We start from the raw sequence: 13,291 nt of genomic DNA on the forward strand, positions 1-13,291 counted from the left end.
TTGAACTGAGTGCTCCCTTTGTCCTTCTGGAGGGGGCTTAAGGGAAGCTTCATGGTTGATGGAATTCTTACAGGATCAGAGGGTTTTTAGTTCAGCATTTTTTATTTCCAGTTTTGCAAAATGTTGTATTACAGGATTCTGCTATCCATTTTTGTTTTAAATAAAATATTGTTTTCCTGGAACAAATTTTTTTTCTTAATGTTGGGGAAGGAAATTATTTTCCTTTCTTCTAACGTGAAGTATTGGGCTAGATTTTAATATATTCAAAACCCACCCATTTGCACAGAGTTAAACTTGGGCCCAAAGTGATTTCTTGGAACCTAAATTAATTGAATGCTGTTTGTAAAAGAACCAAAAATCTGACTGTTATTGAATAATTTCTGTGACTTCGATACAACAAAGGAGCTTTAACAAAAGAGAGGTTGTGAAATATGAACTCTTACAATATTATAGAAACAAAAAAAATCCTTGGTGGTGGGGGATTATCCTAAACAGTAACTTTGAGGGATTATCCTAGGCTTCAGTAACACTGAAGGATCATTCTAGGCTTCAATAACACAGGGAATTTCCTGGCTTCCAGTAACATAAGGAGGTTATTCCTGGGTTTCAGTAACACAGGGAGGTTATTCCTGGGCTTCAGTAACATGAAGAGGTTAACCCTGGGCTTCAATAACATGGGCAGGTTAATCCTAGGTATCAGTAACATGGGGAGGCTATTCCTGGACTTTAGTCACTCAGAAAGATTATTCCTGGGCTTCAGGAATACAGCGAGTTTATTCCTGGGCTTCAGTGACACAAGGAGGTCATACCTGGGTTTCAGTAACACGAAGAGGTTATTCCTGGGCTCCAGTAACACGGAGAGGTTATTCCTGGGCTCCAGTAACACATGGAGGTTATTCCTGGGCTCCAGTGACACGAGGAGGTTTTTCCTGGGCTCCAGTAACACGAGGAGGTTATTGCTGGTTTTCAGTAGCACAGGGAGGTTATTCCTGGGTTTCTGTAACATGGGGAACTTATTCCTGGGCTTCAGTAACACGAGGAGGACATCCCTGGCTTTCAGTAACACTGAGGGATTACCCTGGGTTTTAGTAACACTGGGAGCTTATTCCTGGGTTTCAGAAACATGAGGAGGTTATTACTGAGTTTCATTAACATGGGAAAGTTATTCCTAGGCTTCAGTAACACTGAGGGATTATCTTCAGCTTCAGTAGCATAGGAAAGTTAATTCTGGGATTTAGTAACTCACAGAGGTTAATCCTGGGCTTTTGTAACATGGGGAAAGTATTCCTAGGTTTCAGTAACATGGGCAAGTTATTCCTGCACCTCAGTAACGTAGTGAGGTTATTCCTAGGCTCCGGTAATGCTCAGGGATTATCCAGGGCTTCAATAATACTTGGAATTATCCAGGGTTTTAGTAACACTGGAGGATTAATCCTGGAATCAGTAGGAATGGGGATACTCCTGGGCTTTATAAATTGTACAGGTTTTACACCACAATCGGCAGGATGGTATTGGTGAGGAGGATGCTGTCCCACTTTGACCTGCCCCTACCAAGGAAGGAAACCAAGGCCCGATTTTAAAATGCTTGCAGGATTGGGACCCGGCTGTGGTGTCAGTTGAAAATTGTGGTTGTAGAGATTGTGTCACGATGCTGATGCTGCTAGGACAGCCTCAACTTTTATTTATATAGCTCCTTTAAAGTAATAAAATGTCGCTAGGCGTTTCACAGGAACATTATAAAACAAAATGTGACACTGAGCCACAAGGTCAGGTGACCAAAACCTTGGCCAAAGAACTAGGGCCTGAATTGCACCCTTGGGATGTGTCCGAAGTCGGCACGGCCGGAAGCGGATATAAAACCCGCTCCCAGCCGAGTTGGCTCTGTGAAAGCGATCTTACGCTGGGTGTCCAATTCAGGCCCACCCAGTGTGAAATATGACTTTTCCATGTGTGGGAGTGAGACCACATCAGATGCCAGGTCCAATGGGGACCTGGTGGGTGGTTCAAATAACGGAAGAGGCAGCTCCCTGAAGGGTGCCAGGTGTTGTGGGGGAGGCTGAAGGAGCTGTTTGGAAGCAATCCAACAAACATCCTGGTGTACAGACATGGCCTCAGCACCTGGTGTTCATGGAAAGCAGGAGGGAAAGCCGGGTGGGCACTTTGCCCCCCATTTCTCGGAATGCTGGTCGAGGAGGTCAGTGTCAGGCAGCATATACTAAAGACCAGGGATGGCAAGAGAAGGTCGCCCCACTTGACCAACAATGCCTGGAGAGAAATCGCTGCCCAGGTCAGTGGGCATGACGTGGTGCGCTGTATGTGGCTTCAGTGCCACAAAAGATTCAATGACCTGCTGCAGTCAGCAAGGATAAGTGCAGAAATGGCATGGACCTGTGCAGAGAACATGAGTTGGGTGCTTGTTACTCAGAACATTCAGGGGCCTCAGAGTGTATATATCAACTGGCACTGAAGTCTGCCCTGCTAAGGCTGGGATGTCAGCACAACTGGCCTCGGTGCATTGCAGGGTGAGGTGTGCCACCGTGCCACAGCCCGCCAAATGCCCAGGTGGGAGGGCAGGTGGGAACCTTCAGGGAGATAGATCAATAATGTGACTGCTTCCCTGTCAGGAGATGAGCAGTCATAACACTGCAAAGCGCTGCAGAACAGGTGGAGGAGAGCCAAATCTGTGGATCCTCGCGAAGCATGAGAGTGATACACTGGAGCTGGAATGTCACCGGCCAGCTCGCTCCTCCCGTCGCAGTGAGGCGAAGGTCTCAGATGCAGGTAACAGATGCGTTTGCAGTGGGTAGTGGAAACATGACATGCTCCTCTCATCAGAAACTAAACTGTCGTACCAGAGAGCCCATTGAAGCTCCAATGCAGATGGCACCATGCAGCAGGTCTCCGCTGTCTCCTCAGCCCACCTAGCATGCATAGTGACTTTGATGATTGAATGTACTGATCTTTTCTCTCGCAGATGTGCCATCCGCAGGAGTCACTGGCAACCCTGAGGACCCCCCATTGAGCTCAGAGGAAGACACCACACCTGCACCAGCATCACACCGTCTCTCTGAGCCAGCCACCAGTGCAAATACTCACACGTTGGTGGGCATTAGTTATTCAGCTCCGCAGCTAATGCAAAGTGATGAGGGCACATCACAATCACATGAGGAGCTAGCAGAGGCAGAGAGGTCTCAGGGAGCTGATAAAGGGAGCACAGCTGGAAACCATGACCATGTTGTGCCCCAGACAGATGACGAGCCTCTACAGTTGTCCATCAGGCGTCCAGTGGGATGCACACAGAGAACTGGCGGAGATCCATGAGGATCTGCCTGCCATGGTCTCCATCATGGAGGAGACCATGCGGAACATGAGTTCTGCGTGGACCCTTAACACTGAGCACACTGCTTCCTCCATTGATTGAGCATCAACTCTCATGGAGAGGAAGCTTCAGGGGCCTGAGGTCACTGCCTGTGTGAAAGATGGATGAGGAACCTAGTCTCCCTGCTAGGTCTCCATCTATCAATGGTGAGCAGGGAGATGCAAACGCACCTCACGCTGGCAGACGAGCTGCCTGTCATCTCTATGGGCTTTTCTCAGGGTGCTCTGGACAAGGGCATCAGATCCTCTACCCCTCTGCTAGTGGCCACTGTATCTGATGATGCCCCGACAACTGAGGAGTGCCCAGCCATGGGGCTGGATGCACCATCCCAGGCAGAGCCTGCTCAGGCTCCGGCGTTCACAGGATGACTGTCAAGGTCCCCAGGTCATCATCAGGGCCACCAGGACAGCAGACTGCCTCCAATACCACTGCCAGTGAGTGAAGGAGGGGGAGCACATGGCGCAGCATTCGCAGACGTAAGTTGAAGGCACTTTGAGCGCAGCAGGGCAATGTCACGGGTGACATTTTCTGCATTAATTATTTGACTCTTGTGTTAGGGATGGATACTTTGCTCTTTGCTCACGAGAAGTGAATATGTGTCAGGTGCAGCACAGGCTTGTAAAATTATGACTATTTGTGATGTTTGTGTACTGGGTTGGGTCTCATTTATTGGTCATTGGCAAAGGAGACAGTGCCATTGGCTTGGTGAGGCATTGATGCCTTGGATGCCGAGCTGAAGGTTCGCTGGATCAAAGCATCCCTGGTGTCCCTGCATCCATGAAGGTTCCTGTCCTCTGCCTCGAGGTCCTCATCCTGTGTCTCCCCAGCCATCACTTGAATCATCCTCCATACCCTGTGGAGCTGCCTTGCTTTCCTCAGCCTCCATTTGCACACCCTCTCCCACCCCCACCTCCTTGCCAGAGCCAGGTGTGCAGGGTGCAGCATGTGAGGACTATGAGGGAGACACACTCTGGAGGATACTTCAATGCTCCCCCTGACCGGTCCAGGCATCTGAAGCGCATCTTCAGCAGCCCGATGGTCCTCTCCACCACTGCCCTTGCAGAGGCATGCCTCCTGTTGTATCTCTCCTCAGTCTCAGTTCTTGGGTAACGAGTGGGGTCATCAGCCACCTCTTCAAAAGACAACCCTTGTCACCCAGGAGCCATCTATCCACTTGTGCAGGAGCCATGAACAGTCTTGGTACCTGTGAGTGCCACAAGATGTAAGCATCATGTGAGCTCCCAGAGTAATGGACACAAACTTGGAGAATCTGTGTCCTGTGGTCACAGAAGATCTGAACATTCATTGAGTGGAACCCCTTTCTGTTGATGAAAGCTCCAGGCTCACCTGCTGCTGCCTTGATGGCCGCGTGAGTGCAATCTATTACACCCTGGAGACAGGGGGACCCAGCCATCGCAGCAAAGCCTCATGCTCTCTCTGCCTGGCTCGCCTCGTCTGTCCGGAAGTGGATGAACGTGCGGACCTGTCTAAAGATAGCATCAGTCATGAGCTTGACACAAACGTGTGCAGCTGATTGAGAAAAGCTGCATAGATCCCCCACTGAGCCCTGAAAAGAGCTGCAGGAATAGATGTTGAGGGCCACTGTGACCTTCAAAGCCACCAGCATGGAGTGTTCACCCATGCAGTTGGAGGCTATTTCCAGACCTCTCATGTGACATATTGCTGTTACTGTGTCCCTGGAGAGGTGGAGTCTCCTGCGGCCCTGGACCTCAGACATCTGGATGTGACTGGAGTGCTACCTGAACACTCCAGCCACTGGGTAGTGGCATCTTCATCGTGCCCTTCTGCCTTGGCTGCTCTGCTGGCCCTGCACCAACTGAGCCCGTGCCTCTCCTCTTAAAGTTCTCTCCCAGGGATGTTGCCCGTGCCGACCTGGTATCCTCTCCCTCATGTCCCTCTCTCCCTCTTCAGAGGACGTTCCACCAGCCGAATACACTGTCTCCATTAGATGGGATGTAAAGGACCAGTGCCTTGAAAATGAGGGAGCACTGTGCTGCAGTATTCAGGGAAACCTTCCAGGGAAGATGAGGAGCTGAGATGATGAAGGGCAGGCCTGACAATCAAATGAGATGCCAAGAAATTCTGGAAAAGCTCTGTACTCACACAGCAAAGGACAGGCAATGACAGAGAAAGTGCTACTGCTCCGGGACCTTTTGGATGAGGAAATGATTAAAATGTGAATTCCGCCCACCCGTTTTGCCCATGCAACAAGCACATGCAACGTAACACCACAGTCAAAAATCTTTTTAATGGCCTTAATTGGCCCTTTAATTGTCTGTGGGCACTGCTCCGACTCTCGCGTGCACCCACCCACCTCAATATTGCACGCATGCATGATGACGTCGGGACGCACACCCAACCCTTTTTCACACAACTTTACCTCGACCTCGAAACGCAAGGCTCAGGCCTAGGATATAACGACTGTCTTTAGGAGGAAAGTGAGGTGCAGAGGCAGAGGATGAAATTCTAAAGAGAAGGCCCAGGCAACTGAAGTCATGGCCACCAATGCTGGAGCGATTAAAGTCATGGAAGCTGAAGAGGCCAGAATTAGATGAGCAAAGATAGCTCAAAGGGTGTGGGGCTGGAGAAGATTACAAGAGGGCCAAACCATGGAGGGATTTGAAAACAAGGACGGGAATTTTAAAATCAAGACGTTGATTAACTGGAATCCAAAGGGAGTCAGTGAGCACTGAGATAATAGGTGAATGTGTGAGTTAAGACATAGGCAGCAGAATTTTGTATTTCCTCAAATTTACATGAAATAGCATGTGGGGAGACCAGGAGTGCATTAGAAAAGTTATGTTTAGAGGTAACAAATGCATGAATGAGGGTTTCAACAGCTGATGAGCTGAGACAGGGCTGAAGTCGGACAATGTTACAGGGATGGAGATAGACGGTCTTAGAGATGGCATGAATATATGGTTGGAAACTCATTCCAGGTTCATATAACACCAAAATTACGAACAAGTTGATTTAGTCTGTGACCGCGGCCAGGGAAAGCGATGGAGTCTACAGCTGGGGATTGGGGTTTGGAGTGGCAATTGAAAACAATACTTCAGTATTCCCAATTAATTGGAGGCGATTTCTGCTCATTCAGTACTGGATGTCCGATAAACAGTCTGAAAATTTAGTAACAGTGAACAGGTCAAGAGTGATGGTTGAGGTAGAGTATCAGCGTACACATCAAAACTAACGCTATGCTTTCGGATGATGCCAACAAGGGAAAGCATGTTGATAAGAAGAAAGAGGGAGTCCAAGAACAGGTCCTTGGGGGCACCAGAGTAATGGCCCATAATGAGAAAACAGTAAAAACTGGGAAATAGGAATACTGGTCCAAATTGGTCTTGTACACCTTAAAATGGAACACCAGTAAAAACTGGGAAATAAGAGTACTGGACTGAATTGTTTTTTTCCTTCTGGGGGTGCATTAGTGTCATCATCAAATGGGCCTTCAGGTAGGTCCCCATTTCCTTCTGCCTGCCCCTTCTCAGACCTTTCAGGCCCCACATGCACCATGACCTATCCACCACACTTAACTGGCCAGCTCTCTTGCCTGCCGGCTCAATTTCTTATAAAATTGCTGAGCAGGTTCCGCTGCTCACCTATGCATACTGCCAACCCGCATATCCCACCCAAAATTGGGTCATCTGCTCTATCAGTAAAATTCAAGCCAACTGGCCTCGGAATAAAAGCAAAAAACTACGGATTCAGTTTCAAAAGGTGACCCTTTATTGATTTGACAGCATGCTTGGGCTTTACAACCTTCAAAAGTTGAGCTGGGATTTTCTGAAGGCATCCCTTCCCCTTTCGAGAGGTTGAGTGTATTTACAGGGATTGTAATTCAGCCATTGGATTCATGCAGAGGGACCATATAGTATGATCTTAGAGCTGAGATGCAACACCAGCCATCACTCCATCACTATTAGGCCAGTCACTGCACTGACTGTTCTGTTCCCATGGTGTACATAAGGATGTTGTTGCAGTCTCATATGTCTTATCAGTACATCACATAGTTTGTCAAATTTCTTAAAACATCATTGGGAACATAGACGAGCTTTCAACTCTTGCTAAGAAATTTTATTGAAGCACCTTGAACTTATAGCCAGAGTTCATCTCCTGATCCTCTGAAACCATCGGGATCATCAATTTTGCCTCCTCGATTATGATTCATTCATTATGCAGGGCTGTCTAAAAATCCACTGCCACCACCAAGAAGAAGTCTGCCATTGTCCAATCATAAAATCCCGAAGGTGCCGCTTTTAGACCATAGCTGCAGCATCGGAGGAGGTGGCATACAAATAAAAGACAGAAGTGCTCCAAAGTTGGCAAGATTAACATTTGAGCAGGATGGAGGGAGAAGAGATGAGCCAGGGAGGGAGGCAGGGTCATTGTAACTGCTTCCTGTTGTAGGGGGTGTGTCAGCTTCAGCTCTGACTTCTGAGCAGTCCAAATCGCTCCTACTCCCTGGGTTCTAACCTTGGACTTATTTGGGTGTTGTGACAAAGTGCAGCAGACAACTGGTTTTGGTGCAAGAAAAAAACTGGGTTTATTGAAGTCACAAATGAATTTATAACATTAGGATTACACTGAGATTATACAGACCTACAAAGTACTCCTAGTTAAGAATGGGGAGCACACGGCATAACGAGGGAAAAATCATGCTACTAATCCCCTTACCCTTGTCCCACCCCCAAAACCTAACTAAATTGAACTAGGAGAGGTCAGGGATCATGCTCACCAACCAGGGTTCCTTGACATTCGAAATCCAGCCAGGTAATCCTGTTGCAGTTTTGGGGTAGGCTCTTTGTATCCTCTGGGGCCTGCCGTCCCCACATGGTCCTGGTCTGTAGAATCAGTGAAGGGTTCTTCGGTTGGGTGGAGGTCGCGGTTGTGGGTGGTCGATTTTCGTGGAGGGCTGCGGTTGCGGCCTTGATGTCTTCGGTCGAGCCTGCCACCCGTGCCCCTCGCCGTGATGTCACCTGCGGGCCTGCAAACCTTCAGATCTCCTTCCTCCACTTGGCTCAGCTCCCTGCTTAAACTCAGCTGCAACTGCTCCAAAACAAAGTGCTCAACCTCCAAAACTGCTCATTTCAGATCTGCTCCCTTTCGTAACTGATGGCCCAGTTATACTGTTTTTTCGAATTTCTTATCTCAATCCAAGTCAAAGTTAGTTCTTTGTTTGATTTTGGTGGGCTTCCCCAGGTGATTGTTGTCTTATTGTTTTTAATGGGCTTGCATGATGTTTATCGTTGTCTTCCTGTCCCCGTAACTTGTTTTGAATTGAAAGCCATTGTATGCGTGGATTATTGATGGTTCACATAATTGCATTGATTGTGGCCTTCCTGCCTTAGTAGTTAGTAGTGATTATTTATGCGAGATTTTGATGGGCTTTAGTTTCGTGTAAGATGAAGTCTTTCTCTGGGTTGATTGTTTTAAAGGGAAAAATGCGTATTCTATCTCCTCTCGTCCTAGCCTCCTGTCTGCAGGATTCTACACTTAGCCCAGTAGTTGGGTCCTCAGCCATAAAAGTCCAGAAGTCATATCCTTGTTGATGATATGAAAAATGTGGGAATTTTGAGAACCCTTCACTGTTGCTTACTATCACCTTCCCCAGGGCAGCCCTGCGATAAATGGAGTGAGCAACAGGGCGATCCAGTAGGGATATTTTTACTGGCTCTGCTGGATGGCAACAGAGCTGTAACCTGAAGATCGTGAGGGAGAAAAGTACCGCTGTGGTCCCACTTCTGATTTAGCCATCACCATACTGAAAAAGGCCTGCTGCTGGGCAGCCAGTGCCAGCCTCTTTCAAATGCTGAGTCTTTTCAGTGTGCAGATCAAGGCTCTATGGCATATATAGGAGCCTATTTATTTTGACAGACCACTGGGCGAAAGGTGTACCTTGCACACACTGCCCAGATTTACTGGGCGGTTAAGCTGAAGGGGGTACAAAATGGTAAGTTTGTTATCATTCAATGTTCAATGAAGAGTACAGGATGGCATGCCAGGAGCAGCACCAGGCATACCTAAAAATGAGGTGTCAACCTAGTGAAGCTATAACACAGGACTACTTGTGTGCCAAACAGCATAAGCAGCAAGTGATAGACAGGGCTAAGTGATTCCACAACCAATGGATCAGATTCAAGCTCTGCAGTCTTGTCACATCCAGCCATAAATGGTGGTGGACTTTTAAACAACTCACTGGAGGAGGAGGCTCCACAAACATCCCCATTCTCAATAATGGAGCAGCCCAGCACATCAGTGCAAAAGCTAAGGCTGAAACATTTGCAACAATCTTCAACCAGGATTGCCGAGTGGGTGATCCATTTCGACCTCCCCTAGAGGTCCCCAGCGTCACAGATGCCAGTACTCAGCCAATTCGATTCACTCCACGTGATATCAAGAAATGGCTGAAGGCACTGGATGCTGCAAAGGCTATGGGCCCTGACAATATTTCAACAATAATACTTGTGCTCCAGAACTGTGCCCAGGTATGTCCTGCACACAAAAAGCAAGACAAATCCAACCCGGCCTATCCCGTCAGTCCACTCTCCATCATCAATAAAATGTTGGAAAGGGTCATCAACCGTACCATCCAGCGGCACTTGCATTTCAATAAACTGTTCAGTTTGGGTTCTGCCAGGGCCACTCAGCTCCTGACTACATAACACCTTTGGTTCAAACACAGACAAAAGAGCTGAACTTCAGAGGGTGACTGCCCTTGACATCAACAAGCAGTGACTGAGTGTGGCATCAAGAAGCCCTAGCAAAACTGGAGTCAATAGCAATCAGCAGGAAAACTGTCTGCTCATTGGATGCATACCCAGCACAAAGGAAGTTGGTTGTGGTTGTTGGAGGTCAATCATTTCAGTTCCAGGACATCACCGCAGGAGTTTCTCAGGATAGTGACCTAGGCCCAACCATATTCAGCTAATGCATCAATGACCTTCCTTCCATCATAAGGTCAGAAATGGGGATGTTCGCTGATGATTGCACAATGTTCAGCACCATTTGCAACTCTTCAGATACTGAAGCAGTCCATGTCCAAATGCAGCAAGACCTAGAAAATATCCAGGCTTGGGCTGACAAGTGGCAAGTAACCTTCATGCCACACAAGTGCTAGGCAATGAATATCTCCAAGTGAGAGTCTAACTATCGCCCCTTGACGTTCAATGGCATTACTATTGCTGAATCCTCAGCTATGAACATCCTGGCCGAGGGGGGTGGGGTGGGTGGGGGGTTATCCTTGACCAGAAACTGAACTGGACTAGCCATATAAATACTATGGTTACAAGAGCAGGTCAGAGTTTAGGAATCCTGTGGTGAGTAACTCACCTCATGAATCCCCAAAGCTTGTCCATCATCTACAAGTCAGGAGTGTGATGGAATACTCCCCACTTGCCTGGATGAGTGCAGCTCCCACAACACTCATGAAGCTGGACACTGTCCAGCATATGCAGCCCACTTGATTGGCACCACATCCACAAACATTCAGTCCCTCCACCACCGACACACAGTGGCAATAGTGCGTACCAGCTACAAGATGAATTGCAGGAACTCAGCAAGCCTCTTTAGGCAGCACATTTCAAACCCAGGACCGCTGCCATCTAGAAGGACAAGGGCAGAAGACACATGAGAGCCACCGCCTGGAAGTTCTCCTCTAAGCCACTCACCATCCTGACTTGGAAATATATCACCGTTCCTTCACTATCAAAATCCTGGAACTCCCTCTCTAACTCCCTTTTTAAGGGGAGGTGATGGCGTAGTGGTATTGTCACTAGATTGGTAATCCAGTAGACCCAGGGCAATGCTCTGGGTTTGAGTCCCACCACGGCAGATGACATAATTTGAATTCAATAAAAAATCTGGAATTAGAAGTCTAATGATGACGATGAAACCATTGTCGATTGTTTTAAAAACCCATCTGGTTCACTAATGTCCTTTAGGGAAGAAATTCTGCTGTCCTTACTTGGCCTACATGTGACTCCAGACCCACAACAATGTGGTTGACTCCTAAGTGCCCTCAAGGGCAATGGGATGGGCAATAAATGCTGGCTTAGCCAGTGATGTCCATACCTCAAGAACAAATAAAATAAATTTTTAAGAAAGCACTGCGGGTATACCTACACCACATGGACAGCAACTCACCAGCACCTTCTCAAAGGCAAGTAGGGATGGGCAATAAATGTTGGCTTAGCCAGTGATGCCCGTAGCCCATGAATGAATTAAAAAAAAAATTCCATGGGACTTGGAGGAAGGGGAGTGATCCATTGTACTTCAAGCATAATTTGGAGTTTCACCACTCTGGCGTGCCTTCTCTCCCCGCATGATCATATTGGCCCAGAACTGGGGAGCTGCAGTGGGGCACCTGTTTGGGGCCGGTACCTCAACTGGTAGCATGTTAGTGAAAGCTATCTCTCAATGGACAGGCCTCCCATCTGATAGTATCGAGGGGCTGGCTGACTGGTGTCCTCGGTCAATTAGCTAGCTAATACTTTAAATCTACATCATGAAGTTCCTTTAAAAAAACAAAATGAATCTGAAAAATACAAGGTCAAGTACCTTCCTGACACTATTGGATAGTAGATCATATTGGGTCATGATGAAGTTAATTAAATACACAATAGTTTGCGGCACAATCAGTAGGTTGCCATTTTCTCCATGTTCAGCTGTTTCAGTTATTGACTGCTGAAGACTAATTACCTGCATCCTTGCTTTGCAGAGGCAGCTGTTTGAACATCAGAAAAGCACCAGCTGTTGTGAGGTTCAATATCTAAATAGTTTTGTTTGAAACAATTGCACCTTTCATACGAAATAAATGTACCAGGCGCAAATATCAGATCTTCTTTACTTATTAGGCAACATTCTTAATGGAGCAAAGATTGTATGGCTGTCACAATTATAGTTAAAATTCTATTCTGTCATATGATATTCAAAAAGGAATTTGTTGTTTTGTTTTAAAGAAACATGTTGTTTACTGATAATGTAAGGTAGGCAGGCTGTTTGCACCAGAGGTTCATTCCAACAGTGATGGCCCCATCTCTAGCACCCCCCAACAAGCTGGTGGGGTCAGCACCGAACAGCCAAAAATTGGTCGGACTCAAAGCTGACGAGCTGCCACAGGAATACAGTTCGGAGTACACAGCTGTCAGCAAGAATATTGCGGTGGCTTTGCTTTGCTCGTGCCCCTGGATCGGGCCTCCAGGGTTGGTCAATCATCCTGTCTGCTGCACCATGGGAAATTTGATAGTTGCAATCTCCACTAAATTCCCTTACTTTGTTCAGAGTTCCCTGGGTCCTTCTAAAAAGCAGTCTGTGGGAATTGTTCCACTTTGAAAGTAAAGGTCAATAAATATTTTGACAAGAACTAAACATTTGAATTGATTAAATGAGAGATGTAGGAAATGATAGCCTCCACTGTCACTTTGAAATAGTTTTTCTTGTATGAAAATTCAAATTATTAGGTAATTCAAATTAAATAACTTAATCAAATCATCATTTACTCTTTCATTTGAAAAGAAGTTGCGTTATTTGATTATGTGAACTATGTAACTTTGCACTGAAAGAATTGGATGGTTTTAGCAGATAGAGGCATCATATATCATATAATCTTGAAATGCTGGTATTCATATTATGAAAATATCAATATGCCACATAATGAATAATTTATATAGATATTTTTAAGTAACTACATCATCCAATTTGTCGAGTGGAACAAAGCTTGACTCAACTTAGAACCATATTTTTGTTTAGCTTGTTGAAAGCATACGAAATAGGAGCAGAAGTAGGCCGTTCGGCCCCTGCTCCGTTATTCAATCAGATCATGGCTGATCTGTTTGTGTTTCGAGTTCCACATTCCTATCTACCCTTGATAACTTTTGATTCCCTTGCTTA

This window comes from Carcharodon carcharias, chromosome 5 (assembly GCF_017639515.1).
Source record: "Carcharodon carcharias isolate sCarCar2 chromosome 5, sCarCar2.pri, whole genome shotgun sequence".
NCBI classification, from domain to species: Eukaryota; Metazoa; Chordata; class Chondrichthyes; order Lamniformes; family Lamnidae; genus Carcharodon; species Carcharodon carcharias.